General features: G+C 34.7%; 2 long non-coding RNA genes across 2 annotated transcripts in view; one reads left to right on the top strand and one right to left on the bottom strand.

Moving 5' to 3' along the window:
* The window catches only part of LOC116170386, a 101,146-nt gene that overhangs the window by 25,364 nt on the left and 57,146 nt on the right, over window positions 1-18,636 (top strand). Inside the window, exons 3-4 of the long non-coding RNA XR_004145223.1 lie at window positions 3,325-3,432; window positions 3,488-3,556. This is a non-coding gene — a long non-coding RNA (uncharacterized LOC116170386). The remainder of the gene's footprint in view (window positions 1-3,324; window positions 3,433-3,487; window positions 3,557-18,636) is intronic.
* Window positions 1-18,636, bottom strand: part of LOC116170385 — a 53,826-nt gene that overhangs the window by 31,739 nt on the left and 3,451 nt on the right. The gene's annotated exons all lie outside the window — the stretch shown is intronic.

Here is an 18,636-nt window from a genome sequence, read left to right as displayed (position 1 = left end):
TGCATGTATCCCTAGCCCTTGTGTTTAAACTAATTAATTAATTTATTTATTGCCTTTATTCTGAAATGGGCGGGGTTTCAGCCGCAGCTACTTTACCTACCCTACCCACTATACATTTACAAATATCCATGCCCGCACCAGGATTCGAACCAGGGACCCTTAATACCGCAGTCCAGCTTCAATTGAACTGTGCCACACGAGTTCAAATCAGCTATATAACAAAACAGTTAAAATGAAAACCAATTTTGATATTTGTTCGGAGTCAACTTTGTAATTTTAAAGGGGGATCAAGTGGAGTGTCGTTAGAAGGGTCTTTTTAAAAGAAACAACTTTTGCTTGTAACGTTTTCGTGTATATTTTACTTACTTCCCGTAACCAATGTGGATTTTGTTGTGACCAGAAATGTGCATTGTGGATGTGGATATTGCCTTCCAACTTCTCGTTTCCGTATCTGAACCTCGCTATTGAATGTTTTTCTTTAGATATTTCGGCACCACCTTCATTATCAGCTCCTTGTATTTGTCTGTGAGTTCTTTTTCCGCTATTTTTCTCCTCCTTTCGACCTCTGCTCATCCGTATCCGTTTCATTCATAATATTTTTAGCATAACACAAGGAAGTTGCGGTACCGCTTATATGCTCAATTTTCCGCCGTTTGTCTACCTGTCTCTCTGTCTGTCTGTCGTTTGCCCGTTACTCATTACGCGGCAAATTTGAAACATTTTTTCCGTTGTGCTGCCATCAAATGCCTTTTGTGTTCATCCTTGTCGCTAAACATTTCTTTGAGTGAGGCATGTAAAAGATAAGTGGGGGAACAAAGATAAAATAAAGTACCTTGCAATAACATTACTTATATTAGGGCGGGGTAATAAGAGGTAACGGAATACTATTCCAAATTCGGTCGCATGAAAGGATAGTTGCCAGTAGAGCAGTAGTCCACTCCAAATGATAGATTAATTAAAAAACCGTGCGTGTCAAAGTTCTACAGACATATATTGTTGATAATGATTTATCTGGATGATTGAAGCCAACTAAATATGTGTCATTTTTTAAGCAGGGGTTTTCAAGTTTTTTGCTTCTCTAATGGTTTTTGGCGTCTAGATAGCGGGCGTATGGATAGGATTACATCCGTTTTGCTACATCATATAAAGATAAGCTCTCCATGGAGATCTTTCAAATACTTAACAACCTAAAAACCGTTTGAGATTAGTGGCGCAAGGAGCACTAACCAATAGAAAATTTATTAATTTAGATATCGCTATTTTAAGTTCATTCGCCAATTTGGGAGTGAAACATTTACTCGATAGATGATGAACAAATTAATAGATTGAATCTCCAATCTAACAAGTCATTTTCGGTGCAAAGTTCGAGTTTAGTTAGACGCTAGGATTACCTAGTTTTGAACCACAAAGGCAATTCGAGAAAAGTCAAGTTTTCGTGTTAAATTTTACCTCAAGTGGTCAGCCAGAGACGTGAGTTTTTTAATCTACCCAAAGGATATTTAAAAAGTGTAAAGCTTCAAACTTAACTAAACATATAAACTTCATTTGCTGATAGAAAAAACATTCTTCATTACGCGATATAGAAAAACTGCGTCGGATTCGGGGCGAATTAATTAAACTGCAAGAGTTTAATAAACCCCATCAAGTGGCGAAATTGGTACGACTACTTTCTTTCAATTATATTAAACAGTAACAAAGTTCATTAAGCAGTGTGAACGCAAAGCACATCGTTAGACGTAAATTTCCACTTTCAAGCACTAAAAACACCGAAATGATGCCAAAAAAATTCCCACTTAAATTAATACCCTTTATCAGAAAAATTCAATATCTTCAAATTTCCAAATGCATTTTTCTTCAAGAATACATCTGTAAAATCTCTACTATATCCATCCAGATGTAATTAGATGCTAAGAACAACCCATTGGGCGAACGAAGAAATCAATAACAAAATTATTGTACAAAATTTTGAGTTATTTTCAATATACATACACGGAGACTATTTGGTGTTTACTTTTACTGCCGAGTGGAAAATAGTTTTAGAAATTTTGTAGTAATTTTCAGAGAAACAAAAGGAAAAACTCGACAGTAAGCAAAACCACGAAAAAACAGTAAACAAATTTAGTAAGGAATAAGCTAGCCGACAGCAAACCATAATTCATTTTATATTTTGGTTTAGTTCATTACAAGGTTACAGCGAAACATAATTGCTCGACATAGGTACCAAAAAGTAACAAATTCTTACGAGAAAATAGGGCAGCCTAATAGCCCAAAGGCTTATCAATCTGCACCGTATAAAAAAAATAAGCCGCATTGGACAGATGTATACTATAACCAGCAAAAGCTGTTTTGGCCGAGGAACCGCGATAAATTTTGATGTCATTTACTACTTCGTACTGATTTTATATATTGAGGTGCTAATAGAAATAATAGAACAAAAAATTAGAAACTTCTATTATAAACTTTAATATACAGGGTGTCACATCGAAAACAGCACATCGCTATCTTCGGAATTAAAAAGGGAATTTTGGAAAGCCGCTAAGGGGCGTCGAATTTAGGTTCGTGAGTGAGTTGAAAAAAAACTTTTTACAATTTTTTATTATTTATTATTTTATGGTGGAAGTGGAATTTCCTTAAATACTGGAGATAACGAGACGACATGGTTGCTAGTTTCGTGACGGTTAAAGAACGTGTACATTTTGTTTACGATAAATTTTGTGCAGTTACCTCTATTTGTTTAGCTGAAGACGTAGTTCGTCATGTTTGTATTAAATTGTGCAGATGCAAATTAATTATAAGAAGTTGAATTGTTTGTTTGTCCGATTTCGGAAAACGTTGGAGTAAGTGAAAGTTGAGTAAACCAAGCAGTTGTTGCAGTTAAAAGTGTTTTACGGTTCGGAAAGCCAATCAATTTTGTTTTCAATAACAGGTGGTATGTGTAAAAACAAGCTCTGAATGCTTATGTGTTTCAGTGTTTCGGTCATCGTTAAGATATTTCTTTGTGACAAGAGCCGAACGTCACGAGGAAAACAATTACAATTGTAAATTTAAAGGATGTTTTGTGAGTGGCGCAGTGACCACATACCCCTGCAGATAGTAATATATTGTCGACTAACGCTGGCTGTGATAATTTACCCTTACAGATGCACATCGTAAATTCCTAGGAATTTTCTTACGATACATACCTACAGTGCGTTCAACCGAAAAATGCCCACGGTTGTAGTACATATCTCCATCTTGTGTCAAAAGAGTTGTCTTGAAAGTTCTAGCAACTGATCTCTTGAAATTTAAGAGGATTTTTAATTTATCAATTCTGATTACTTACAGGTTCATTCAAATGGTACATCCACAGCAATTCTGGGAGGTAATTGTTGAATGGGAATTTCTCCCTTCTATTGGCATTTCTTCGCTCCAACAATTCGTTTGATGTCTCACGTAAGTAACCTATAATGTACCTACTTATTTTTCACTTATCTATAAAATTTGGTAGGTCCATCCATATACACCTACTCGTACAAGTGCACCGTAGAGAAAGCCAATCGCGGAGAGGTTTAATTCGGTGAGTAACGTTAACTCGAATAATACATTAAAGCGCCCTTTATTTTTCGCAACTATCTATTGATCTAACACCAAAAACTACGTATTGCTCTCTTGAAAAGAAAACATCAAATCCAACCGTTAACAAAAAACAACCTAAAGATTTTTATTCCGAACTTTGAGCTAGTTTTCTTCCATTTATCGACTTCTGATGAAAACCGGCGACATAAAACCTCTGAACGCTCCTACTCACGATTTCGCGTACTTCGTAGGTAGGGTACGTCGAAGCATTCGCCAGAAATTAAAAAAAAAAGGTATCTAAAGAGGAGAATATTGTGGCAAAGAATTAACGGAAAATGCGCAAATATTCAATGGCGAAGTTTAAATTTCTAAAGACGTCTTAAGCGCCATTAACGTTTAAAGCTCCCTCATTTTACTTATTCCTACACGCCTTCACCTATTTTGAATAAAACAGAAACAATGGTAATGAAACATTCCAATCTGACGTAAACAATTAAACCTCGGAGATTTTCTAATTTTACTTAGCTTTGCATGAATGCACCGATTTGCGAGAGCGTTGTGCTTGGGGGATGAGGGAATCGGAATCTCAGATTGCCGTCGAGGAACAAAGATTTTATCTGCGCTGCATACAAATACGCGAAATAAAAAGAGGGAAAATTCGCATGCAAATGCACTATACAGAAACATTGCAGTATTACGTTCTTTTTCCGCGTCTTTACTTTGAAAAATTAACGAGCGTCGCGAATAAATGGGAGTGCGTGCCATGGACAGACAGGACATCCCAAATTGTAAATGCGAGCGTGCTCATATTTCCCGTCTCATTCTATATTCGGATAGTCACCTATTCCTCACACAAGGAGTAGTCTTCCAAAATTCCCAAACGTGTCGTTGATAAAATCGAAACTAATCAAAGGGCGCTATTTTCTAATTTGAGCAACTCAGAGTGAGCTCTTGATTTGAAACACTGCACTCTGTAGGAGTGATCGATTAAATTGTGGCCATTAAAATAGCCTAATTAATATTTGAAAGGCCATTAAATGTAAATACCCATTGGATCAACACTGAAGTGGCGTCGGAAATATAGTTATCGCGCTCTTTGTATTACATAGTTCATAAACTACGATGAGATCAAGAAGGGAAATTAAATTCCCACGCGCAGTTTGAGTGTAATTTTATATACTATCAAAGTTACTGTATACAAACATTTGTTTCCTTGCTTGCTCCATATTTAAAGAATTTCAAAAATATTGTTCTAAAAGTATAATCTGACATATTCCGCGAAACAGGGCGAGGGGAATAAGTACCTACGTGAAATTTCGCTATCTTTTCAAATGGACCACATCAAAACATTATAAATTTTAGGTAACTTAAATAACACATATTGACAAATGTATGTATTTTATTTTTATCTTTGATTATTTCTTGTTCTTAAAGATTTCAACCTCAGGGCAAATTAAAGCCGTTTGCATTGCATGTATCTTTAGTGAACTCATTAACATTTGGTATTGTTATAAGCTATCGGTTATTTTAATTTCAATAAAGAAAAGCAAGTAAATGAGTTCCACGTATAAGGTATATCTTTGTATGAGAATTTTGCGTTGCCTGTTATTATATTGGAATTTATACTAACGGGAATTCAAAAGAGACGTGGTCACGAAAATTGATCTAGTTAGGTTGAATTTACTAGTGGAAACCGTAAATAGGAAGACATGTAACTACTTAATTATTCACATATCACAGGTGCTGTGTCAAAGAAAGAATGTGGTGATTATACATTAACAAAATTGATTCATGAATGCAAGTGTGACTATGAAGGGGTTGCAGGAATTAACCCCCACTGTCGAACATTCAGGCTCCTCATAATTTTACCTGTCAATATTGTTGTGTAAACGTCAGGTGGACGTTATTTAGGCTGAAATAATACCGAAGATAATAACGGGCCATTCTGTATCTGCGAATGTTTTAATTTAATTTAAATCTTGGAGATTTCATTGCAAATAAGCACAGATTTCATCGGAATTTATTATTTTAGTGTAAATTCTTCCATTTTAGAATTGTTTTTAATTGCTCAATTTCTTGTTTAAATCGTAGTCTGCTCTGTCTCTGTCGTGGAAACTAAAGTTTCCTGACAGAAAGTAGCCATAAAAATGAAGGTTTCAGGACGATTTTAGGTAAACTAAATTAAGGTACTTTGTTTTCTATTTAAGAAGACCAGTGTTACCTTTCGTAGCGTTTTATAGGTTTTCCATATATCTTTTTGAGCTTCTTCAGCGCAATTTTAAATTAAAATTTCTGTACAGTCATTTTGCACAAGAAACTTAAAATTAAACGACCATTTTTATTTTTACACCGTAACAATCGTAACATTACGAGGTGTCGTGATTCTACAATCAAACAAAATCCTTTCTCTCAATTTAGATTTTAACATTGTAATTGTTAAAGTGCGTCCCAATCCCTCGGGATAAAAGTACACTTTAATGCGTTGGTATATAAACTAATTTTATCCACAAATATTCATTTAAATAAGAACACGTGTAATTTATGCCCTTCCTAGGTATACGCTCAACACAAAAAGCTTTCTTTTTGAGTAGCAAACACGGCGGAGGTTGTAGGTATTTCAATATGCTTTTACCATCACCACACAAGTGCGACAAGTTTTTAAAAGCGACATGTCACTATTGTTGGGATAAGCATCTTTTTCCTTTCTTATATTACGAACGATGTAATTAAGCTACACTCAATGCAAATAGCGCCCCTTCGCTTATCCGTTGTGATTATGACATATGAAATGAAAACGGAATGAATGAAGTTAATGAGTCTCGCGTGTAGGTTATTAGCACGTGTGAAATTTCAGTTAAGATCTTTCGAGTCTCGACTCGCAAGTAGGCAGACGAACAACCCTTGGTCAGCATAATCCGCCTAAATCACCCCCGAGGTATCTTCGTAACTTTTGTAGCCGGTATCTGACAAAGTACAAATTGAGATAAATCCCTTGAACGTGAATATGATAATCTCTAGGGTTTCGTGGGATGTTAACGGACGGATATGCAAAACGTGTCCCTTGTACTTTCACACAAATACGAGGAAAAAACAAACAGTGTACTTACTTATTAATTTTCGACATAAGCTTCGTTTCGAAAATTGGATAACATGTCTCGCTGAGATTAAATCAAACATTGCGTAAATTAAACTAAACAGTACCTTTCCCTGGAATGTATCTCGTTCAGGCAACAGAGATAATTTATTTCGCAATTACGCTTAATTCTCAATTGTTTTCAAGTGAAACAATTTGTACTTTGTGAATGTCGCGAGTAATAAAATTGGAAGTCTGGCATAAAGTCGGTGACGAAATGACAAAAGAACGAGATCGTTTTCGTAATTTAGATGTAACAACGATCCCCATTTTCTTTTTTTGTGGCGCTCCTCTAGCTTTCCAAGAGGTGGATGATGTCGGTTTGTCATAAGAAAAATGACTGTAACTCTTCTTTCTGACTATATTGACAAAGACGAATGTGTTCGCCATCAAAGAAAGGGTCAGTTAGGAGGACTTCCGAATAATTTCATTAGGACACTCGCTTGTCTTTTGCGAGTAAATGTATCGAGTTTAGCCACCCAATTGGTATAGCTATGATTAATTATGGACATTATGGTTCATTCAATCAGTTGCGGCGCAATTTTACAAAACCATTGATCCAATAGAAAACAACCCGTTTAACGGGCAACCAATTAAAAGCACTGCTATTCACACAAAGTTTGTGCTCAATTTGTGCAGCTGTATAACGCCAAGCATTTATTAACAACTAAAGTCCGACCGAAACATGGTTTTCAGCCGAAACTGAAACCGTAACCGAAGATTCGGCACCTCTCCTGGTTTCGACCGAAACCGTAACCGAAACCGAAAATTCTGTAACTGAATTAAAACTTAGTCAAATAGTTACACCATGAAATGTAGTGTTTTTCCTAGCTTGGCAACAGGTTGTTATAATAATTTCATAATCAGACATATCCGCATATGTCAATGTTTCAAGTTTCAAGTTTCAAGTTTCAACATCAATCTACGTCTTACTAAGTACTGTTTTTTTCGCGCCGGTATAGACAGAATTACCTATAAGTAACAGCTGGCGAACTGAGGTTAAAACTGGGGTTAAAAACTCACGCAGAATAAGAGTGTAAGAGAGCGAATCGGTTTCGAACACACGACAATTTTCGGTCAGCTGAAGTTTCGGTCAATTTTTGGAGGAAACCGAAAATGCCGCTGAAACCAGTAATTTTGGCCGAAACGTGGCGAAACCGAAACTTCGGTCGATCATGGTTTCAAATATGTGAGTACAGTGTGTCCTATTCTGGTTGGGTATTGAGTGTATCTTAGTTGATTTTAAAGATAAAGACTTGCGGTTTTAACGATCCTGTGCCACTTTTTTGTGAAACATTTAATACCATAAACATCATCAATCTAGCTACGTTTGTTTCTGAGATATAGGATGTAAACGAAAACGTTTTCAGATGTTATTATACCGGGTGAATATTCCCAAACCCAACATAGGGAATTAACATGCGAAAAGGTTTTTTTTTTATAGTCGCTCCCCATGTTAACTTAGAGGGTTTATAATGACACCAATCGAAGAAAGATTTTTTCCTCGTCTAATGATATAGGAATTAGTTAATTTTCAGGTGTATTTCTCACTATATTATCAAAAACTCGAGAAATCCACTTACCAAAATCATGTTTAGCCATGACTAAGACAAAAAGCAGATTCAAACGTCGAAATTAATATCATATGACAACTGGCAATTTTTTTGTAAAATGCGGTTCACTGAGGAAAAAGTATTTATAATTAATAAACAACTTTTACAGCGGAAATATTTACTCTAGTACGCCATATTTGTTTTCCGTGCATTTTAATGAGTCTGTGTGTGAAAATAAACCTATTTCAATTCTTTAGGAAATTTCCATGGCTTAACATGATTTTGCTTCGGATTTTGCTAATTGGATTTATTGTCGAATTTTTGATAACTAATTCGGTATATCATTAGATCAGAAAAAAATCTTCTTTTGAATCGTGTCATTATAAACCCTCTCTAAGTTAAGATGGGGAGCAACAATCTGCAAAAAAACCGAGCATGAGCACATTTAATTTATGCTATAGGTATGCGATGTTTGTTTTTACTAGAAGCGTTTATGGTTAAATGCGTAGCGTAAGCTAAATTATTATTATTTACTAAATCAAAATTTTAATGTGTAGTGTACGTCCATAGTTCGCATATGTTTTTAAGATATTTATATTTATTGAAAATTTGTAGTTTATATCTCGAATTTTGCTTTTTCTATTTTTAGGTTAATTACATTGTACATTATAGAGATGTCAAAGCCACATTTGGTACTTCTGACAATAAATGATTTGATTTGATTTTAAACTTTAGAGAAAGATTTTCATAAGTAAAAAAGTTACCATTGCGCAGTCTGCGCATGCGCACATCTGATTTTTACTATTTGGGATATGTTTACCTTCACCAGAAATATCTGTGGTTAAAATTTCAACAAAATATATAATAAATAATGAGGTTGACATTGCGCAGTCTGCGCATGTGCAGTTTAATTGTCAAGATTTTCCTTGGCTCAGGTGCTACAGCTATACGCTACCGAATTCAAAAAGAACGAACTTAATATCTTGAAAACTGTAGGAGTAGTTAAATCCTCGTACAGATGGACAAATGGACAGACGGACGGACAGAGAAAGTGGCTGCAAGCGCACCCAAAATGCGCTAAAAAGATATTCTTACGTAGAGTCCAGTGTTACATTTAAATAATATCCACAAAGATTTTGACTACGTCATTAGTTTCTACGTAAAATATCTAAAATAGACCTTTTTTAACGCATTTTCCAACTGATTTTGGAAGGCGCTATTATGGCCACTTTCTTCGTCCGTCCGTCTGTCTCAGGCTACTCCTACCGTTTTCAATATATTTAGTTCGTTCTTTTGCATTCGGTAGCTTACAGCTTTCGCTCCTCAACCTCAACCAAGAACAATCTTGGCGATCAGTGTCCGCATGCGCAGACTGCGTAATGTCGACTTCGTTATTTATGGTGGTACTTCTTTCAAATTTTAACCAAAGATCCTTCTAGTAAACAAAAAAATATCGCATATTGTAAACACAACTGTCTTATTGGTAGAGATTTTTTTTTTAATTTTAACCACAGTTACTTGTAAAGGCCAGCATATCGCATATTTGCAGTGAAGTGCGCGCATCGGCAGACTACGTTCTTATTTACGGAAACATCTTTTTGAAATGTTGACCATAGATGCTTCTAGTAAAGAAAAACATGGCGCATATAGCTATAGCCTTTTGGATAGTACTGATCAACGCATGGAAAATGCGCTAAAGGTACTTCTCGTGGGACGAACACTTTTTTTTATTTTTCTAATGCACAATTTAGTAATAAAATTGCTTCACTAATACACATATATCACCCGGTATTCGTCTCATTTAAAAATTCCTGTAAAACTGCATTCCATAGAACAACATAGCGCTATTCTATTTTATTTGGTAAAACAAAGTCAAAACACCTTTAGTTGTTATTATCATTTCATCATCATCATCATCACTTTCATTTCTTATATTTGTCATCCTGTAGCTTATTATTGGCATAAAAGCTCTTGGTTGCAGTTAAAATAAATAAATAAACACATAATTTAATTAAAGTATACAGACTTACTAAAGGAGCGTCTTTATGTAAGAATTTAAATTATAACACTATACCACCGTCATCGAGAAATTAAATTTTCCCTGCCGTGTTACAAATATGCCACGAATGGAACACAATTACCTCCTAATTATGTCCAGTTATAAACTTCCCCTTTGAAAGAGATATATAATTGCACCTGCGCTTGTAATTTACACGTTTGTAGGGAAATGTGAGTTAAGACTACAAGTGTCAAACAGATATGGCACTTTCGCCCCTCTTTCTTGCTCCACGTCCCAAATGATCCCAAATATGAAACGTTTTTATCAAATATGCTTTGAGTTTTCGAGGTAAACGGCGGGAAAAAGTATTGAATTCATCGTTATTTGGTTGGTACCAACCGTACATGTAGGTATGTAAAAATTAACTGCGAAAACCCGAATTTGACGTTGATGATGTTTAAGGAACAAATTAAACGGTACAGAAACCCTCCTGTAGTTAAAATTTAGAGATAGAGAGGCTTGCAAACATCAGGGGGGGAAATGAAAGAAATTTGAGCAGAACTTAGAAGGATTTACCACGAACTTGAGAATATGAGAAGAATCTTTTGATTTTCCCTCGAAGAAAATTCACTAATGAGATTGAGAAAATCAAAGAATTAAAGAACCTGTGATGGGACTGAGGGACTGAAGGAGAACTTGAGGGAAAGTTAACAGAAGCGCAGTTGCAACGTGAGGGGACTGAGGAAAAACTGAAAGAGGAACTTGAAAGGAACCATTCGCGCCCGCACACATAACACCAAGGAAAATTTGGACTTAAGATAATTTGCACTCGGATATTTTACCTCAAGAAGCATTCTCCCCAAACCAATTTACATCCAAAACTTTGCCAACGGACTCGCACTTTGAATTGAAAACTCGCACCCCGATAATTCGCTTTGACAAAATCGTCAATCTGTCATGAATTTCTCCATTCTTTCTCGTAAGTATTCTTAAACATATTAGCGTCCATGAAGAATTATTGGGAACCGATTCTTATTAGTTTTACTTTTCTTTTATTTATTTCCGCTGTAAATCTATTACAACACCACGTCGTTATTTGTTCATTTTAAACAGCTTTCGTTCATCCGAATATAAGAGCTTATATAGATTTTCGAGCTGTCTATACCGATTACGTTCGGTTAATCTTTGGGGTTTATGATGCAAAATTACGTACGAATAAGTCACGGTCAGTTGGGAAAAGTTTTATTGTGATCTAAAACTGTACATTTCGGACATGAACTAAAAATTGAAATAATACATTACTCGACGAATTGCTACATTACTCGCGTCTGGCTGATATTTCAATTTTCGACGATATTTACCTATACTGCCTCGAAATGAACTCTTAATGAGAAACGAGTTGATATTTCATACATTAAAGCGTAGGCTGCCCATTACCCCAATTCCAATATTCAATTTTAACGATTGGAATCCTCGAAAAAAGGTTGCCCCAAACAAATGGGACATTAGTATAACATGGACGAAAGAATCGAAGTGCAAAATGAGTTTAAAAATTAATCGTTCTAAAAAGCCGAAGAATAATTAACAAAGTTATCTCATTCTGCTTCAGCTTGGTTTTACAATACCTCTCTTAAAATGCAATTATATATTAGATTATTTCGTACCTAAGGGCTGTAATTTAGCGGCCCTCAGGATTACTATTACAAAACTAAATTAATGAAATGGGGTTTTGCTGTGGTTAATGGATCCACCCACCATTAGACTGTTATGCTTAAAATTAAATCTGTTTAGTATGTAAGGAAGTAAAACTACGTCACATTGCAGTAGGTAATCAAAATAAGGTGGTACTTAGCTGAGAATACAGGTATTTCGCTGACGACGGTTCGAAAATTCCATTGCTTCTTTCGCCATTATACGAGTGGTTGGTAATGTCGGGAAACACTTCGAATCTACAGCATTCTCTAATAATGCAGGGTGCTCAAGAACGAGTGGTATTACTTGGATAACTTTGTTGTTATTAAAGATAGAAACAATCTTAAATTGCTAAAGTTTGACAGTTTTGTGTGCTGATTAAAATTAGAACCCGACACGTTTTGGAAAACCAATTATTTTCAAAAAAATTTGTTTGAAAATACTAGATACCAATATCTATCTAAAACTTGCATAAGATCCTTTTTTGGGCAAATTATGTCTGAATTGATTTTAGAAATAAAAGCCCTCAAAAAATGGCTGGCTTACTTTTTAAAAAATTTCGTGATTGGTTTCTTTTGGAAAGTAGATTAAAATGGTTGTAGCTCTTTTGTGGTTGGTACTAATTTAATTTTTGCACAAAAATTGGTCCCACTCCCACTCGATGTAAACATGAAATGCTTTTTGGATTTGATTAAAACGTTTTCTAAGTAAGTAGAAGTAGGTATTCTTGTGTATGTAAACGACGACATGTAGACGTTATTTATATCTAAACACCAAATAATGACAGGGCACCTTGTATTTGGATACTTCAATTAATTAAGCAAATCTGGGATATTGTTTATAACATAAACACAAAGTTGATTTATTTTACTTGAATTTGTGTCTTTTCGTTAATGCAGAGTCAATTCGTGCAATAATCTATAATAATGAAACGAAGCCTTTGCCTTTAAACATTATTGGTTTGGATTATTGGGGAAGAATTGACAATCGAAAGCATTATAATTATATAAGCAATATAGTGACGAAATTTTTCGAGCTATATAATTTATTGAATTATTTTGTTCATTTGCGTATGAAGCACAGCAGTGCACGCCACTACTGCCAATGTTAAATCAGCTACCGTGCTACCGTTTTCATTATGTTATCGCGTTTTGCTACATTAGCAAATAAAAAATGCGTTAGTTTCATAACTAACAAATATAACTAGCATAAATCTCATTGCAATTTTAATTTCGCCAGAAATTGTTAGACCCAAAAATGCCATCGGGTTTACCAAGAAAAAGCGAATAAAGTTGTTTATTTAAACGAGAATGGTCAAATTTTACTAGTTGCAGCCGTTAGATAGGTGAGTGATTATTTGAGTAATATAAGAATTCGTATACGTAAAAAGTTTCAACTCACAGGGAGTCGCGGATGCATTAAATACTAGCCTGCGAACAGTGGCTTACATTTCACAAGTTTCTAAATCTGGCAAACCTCTAGCAAGACCTATAAAATGTAAGAAACCCGTACTTTTGTCGTGTCGAAGCAAGTGATCTTATTATTATTAGTTTTATTACTGGACCAACTTTTGCTTCAAAAACAAATGATCGAGATCACCATAAGGCAATGAACAAGCACAGTTTTCTGTGGGAATTCAATGTAAATAATTATTCTCCGTTATTTTCGGGGAGGTATAATGAAAAATATCGTTCATTACACGTCCAGAAAGGCTTTTTCCGTGTTTGCATGAAGTCATGCGCCCACGGGAAAATCTTCCTTTCTGGACTGGTAATGAAATATACTATTTCATGCCTACTTTATGTCAGGAAAATGTTCGTTTCCATGACCGAGGCAGACCAGTCTACTTTTCCTGCCGCCTGTCACTTTACCGGCCGCACTTGTCAGTTTTCCTACCGCACCTGTCACATTGCTAAATGTCTATAATGACTCCCGTCATCATTGACAGATTGGCATTAATCAAAAATTCTATATGAAAATTGAAATTTTATATTAAAATACGATTTCGGGTAAAATTTAGGTAATACAGAACTCAGTCAGTAAAATGACATTACTTGACTCGGATATTAAAGTAGTCGGCCCCGAAAGGGCCTTGTACTTCAATATTTCCTCGTCAGTAATGTGTAATAGTTATTTACCTGAAACTGTCAAGAAAATCTAAATTTCAGGGCTATTTTGACATTAGAAAGTTGATCTTTACCTGACTAGTACTGTAATATTTTTGCCTGACTCCCATTACAGTCCTAGTACATGCAAATAACAATTAGAACGTTTATTGAATAAGTTATTCAATCAACGATTGGACAATTATAATGCAGACTATGTGGATATTTTTAAATATTAATATACCTACACAAAGGATAATGGTTTTTTAATTACTAACAATTAATGGAATACGTGTGGAAGTAATTATTCCTTTAGTTTTGCGCCAGTCATTAAAGGTTTGTACGCCTTTTCATACCTCTTTCTTGACTTTGTACTACGGCGGCCGCAGCTTCGGCTACATTATAACAACATCTCGCGTAGGTACTCTTCTTCACTGATACCTGCTTTTGTACCTAGTTATAAAGACTGTATATTTGAAAAGTTACAAAGCATAAACTGTAAACTGCATTAAAAATGACACTGATTGTTTTAATTATTTTGAAATCTTTATGGAAACAATTAAATAAGGTGATTTTAGCATGCGTGATTAGGTATCAAAATTTCACACATAATAATTTAATTTGGAAAAGTTATCTACATGTTGCGGTTTCAGGTAAAATTTTATACATAATACGTCATGAAAGTGAGTCCACCTGACTTGGATGCATTAAAGAGATACTCGGACGCTGCGCGTCCTCGTACTTTTGAATAAGCCTCCGCGTCATGTAAACGACCACTTTCATGACTTATTATGTAAATAACTATACGCGTAATAAATTGTAACAGTTGCGCGGCTTTGGCTTTAACTACGAAAATCGCTTGAAAGGGTTCTTTTTCAATCCAGTTCCCTCAAAATTGTAGAACCATATTCGTAGTTCGTTTTATGGAAGCTAAAGCATGAAGTTATTATAGTAACTTTTCCGCGAGTTTACTGATTTGGTTTAAACTTTGCAAGGGAGTACGTATATACCGAGAGGAAGCGCAGCTACAAACGCTTTCGGAATATAAAGTTGGGATGCACATACTAGCGAATAAAACATAATATTGCACTATGCAGTAGAGCTCGTTTCACAGTATTAACTGCGGGACTCGCTACTATACATATTTTATAAGCAATTTGAATTTTAATGCATAATCAACATTTTCTTACCAGTAATGATAATTTTGTGGAATGGTAGACTATTGCATAATAAAAATGTTTTACAAGGCCGATTGGCCGATCAAGACAATTGGAGGAAATGTTGTAATTCAAAGTGTTTAGCATCAACTAAGTTTCAAGCATATCTGCCGAAGCTTCCTAAGCTTTCGTTATGAAATTATGTTTTTTTGCCAATTTATTAGTGACCTAATTCCGCTTTTGGTCACTATACAAATTCACTTCTGAATTTCCTGACAACCACTACACTTTCAACTATTTCTCCTGAAATACGTTTGCGCGACAAAAGCACATTTCTACGTTATACGTTAACTGTTATAAACACATTCTGTTACGCCAATAGTATTCCAATTAGCTAATTATGATTCCATTTTACGGAGCTTACTTCCGACGTCAGTATTTGTTAAATCCCAAATAATAAGAACAAGACGGATTCTTTTAATTGCAGATACAAGTTTTTCGTTTCCCTTTGGAGATGCAAAGAGACATTTTCCACCTCGTTTTGTTAATTAAACCTTTTCGATTTGATTTATTATTTCGCCGTTTTATATAAATGTGGTTTACATTTCATTGGGTAACTATCGAAATTCAGAACTTTTTCATTCGTTATAAATCTTACCTATGCTATAAATATTCGAATCATAATAAACTTTGGGAAATTTTTGTTCAGTTTCGTAAAAGCTTCAGCATTTCGTCGAGACAACTTACTAGTGCCGGACTGTATTTAAAAAAGGAATTTTGTAAATATTAGTATATTAAGATACAAGTGTATAATCAAGTCTTTAAAGCACGCGCAACGAGTTTAAGGGCACGACGCAAAGCGGAGTGCCTTTAACGTTGCAAGTGCTTAAAGACCAATTATGCACGTGTATCTTATAGTATTTTTTATTATACCTGCAGTATAATTTAAAAATAGGAAATACAATGAAATCATATTGACGTTATTATACTCGAATACATGTCTAATTAAGTGGGCTGGGTGTTCGTAATTTCACGATTGCCATGGAAATGTCACTTGACGTTTGCTTATAAAAATCATCGTCTTTGTGAATAAACGATTTCCGTTGAAAAAGATAATACACCGTCCATTAAATCGATTGTTGTAAAATCTAAACAAACGTTGGTAGGTGTAAAATCCAACTCCAGTAAAGCCTTTTTTAAAGAATATGAAAAGTTGTTTCCATGGATGAATAGGAAGTTACGAATACAGTCTTAAATGCATCCATAATGCTGGCATATATGAAGGAAATGTCAAAGGTATTTAAATCTTCTATATTTTGGTGCATTCATTAAAAACTTTAAAGCAATGCTGCGATTAAAAAGTGGAACAGATTTGGAAGCATACCCTAAATTACGCGCGTTTGTGAAAGCTTCAACCAAAGGATAGCTACAAAAGCCAAACAAATGTTCTGCATTTACAGAAAGCGACCTAAAAGGATTTTTTTATTGCATCCAGATGACAGTTTCAAAAGTCATACTTGAAGTATCGTTACTTAGCAACTTTAAAGCACGTGTGTTTTAAAGGCCCTTTTTCGCACGCATTTGAGTGTTTAAAACAGAGATTGTGATTCAGGTATAATAAAATAGTATATTATTCCATGAGCATGTAATGGTGGCTATTACTCATGAGAATGTGTTTGCGGCACGAGCCGAAGGCGAGTGCCGTAATTCTTTCGAATGAGTAATAGCCATTACATGCGAATAGAATACTATACTTTTTCTACGAATATTTGGCAAAATTTAATGAAAATATTCAAACTTGACGTTTGTTACCAAACCAATTGCAGTCGAGTTATTTTATAAATATTTAAAGTTGGTCATACTGTGACAGTGTGACAATTGAGATGATATCAGAGGTATCAAAAGGTTGTCAAGCTTTCGTTTCTCATTTCTTAAAATTTGATCGTTTAAATTGTGGGTTTATTGCTATATGTAATTATAGCTAATCGCCTAAACATTGAATAATGCGGGTACTACCAAAACTACGACAAAATAACAGGCATGTGCGACTTACGAAGTAACAGAATTTGTACGAATACTTAACCTCACTTTGAACTCACTTTTTACACTTTGAAGATCCTTTTGTAAGTAGTAAGTAGTTGTCTTTTAGGTCGAGAAAATGGGAGTGAAATATTCAAATTTTCATATTTATATTTAGCTTAGATCGATCTAAGATATTTAGACTTTTCCGGCTATAAATTTAAACATAATTTTTTTGCCGTTTCTGTTATATTTGGCGGCGTACAACTTTCATTATTTTCATTTTCGCTATCCATCTTGACACTTTCAAACTCGATGCGTCGGTAATACAGTGATCTTTTCCTTTGAGTTCAATTCAGCAACTTTATTTATATTAAAAATGGTCTAAATTAGCATAGGATGTTTTATTTAATTTAATATTGATTTTCAATTATACAATTTTGCATTCACATTTTTGTTTTTTGTGTTATTAAATCTAATTCTTAGATTTGGGCAAGTCCTATATTTCGACACAAAGGGAAGTTACAACCAGATAAATTGACAGATTGATTCTTTGTTTTTTATGAAACTTTCTCATTGGCTGGCTGCGGTGAGTTTTTTTAAAGCCATGCCCAGTGATTAATTATTACTCACTGCTGTTATCCAATAATGTGAGGAATTTATACTCTTACTTCATAAAATTGGAACGTTTAATGTATTCATTAACCCATATGAGTAGAAAAAATACATTTTGTGTAGTTTTAATTAGATGGACTTTACCATTTTCTTTATTTTATTTCCGTTAACTGGATTTTGTACTACCCTTTTGATTGCTAATTGTTTGTAAAAAAGGCAGGTTGAAATTTGGACTCAGTGCTACCTACTTATTTCTGCCGCAAAATCTAAAGCGTGGTAGTGCAGTTTTCGTTTTAAGTTTACTATGAGGTCTGCGCGAATAAATGAACATTTCTTGTGTGACATCGATCTGGTGTTTTTCCAATCCACGTATCCACGCACAGGAACACATATTCATAAGGATCAGAATACAAATGTACCTGTAAATCAAATTGCCGATTGTCTGATTCTAATGGTTTAATATTGGGTGGTACCCTCTGTATGAGCGTTACAAATCCTTGAAACTTTCGAAATTAAAAACAAGGGTATTATTATATCCCTACATCTAACTTAAACCGCATTCAACTTCTCCAAATTTATGTGAAAACGATGTTTTGCTATAAAACTTCCCAACAATTTATCAGTTTAATGTACTGTTTAGAAATTAAACCATAAATTTAAAGTGCAGAAAATGAGAAATATTTCTCGACAATAGGACTCTATACAATATTCCACAGTTCCATCGCTTCGATCGCTGATGAGGTTAAATGCGATGAATGGATAATAGAAACGAATCCTGTATCTCTAAAGATTTATTGAATTAGTTCTT

The sequence above is a fragment of the Photinus pyralis genome, unplaced genomic scaffold (genome assembly GCF_008802855.1).
Source record: "Photinus pyralis isolate 1611_PpyrPB1 unplaced genomic scaffold, Ppyr1.3 Ppyr1.4_LG5, whole genome shotgun sequence".
Lineage (NCBI taxonomy): Eukaryota > Metazoa > Arthropoda > Insecta > Coleoptera > Lampyridae > Photinus > Photinus pyralis.
Note: the sequence above shows the minus strand (reverse complement) of the source record. Positions and strands in the feature narration are given on the sequence as shown.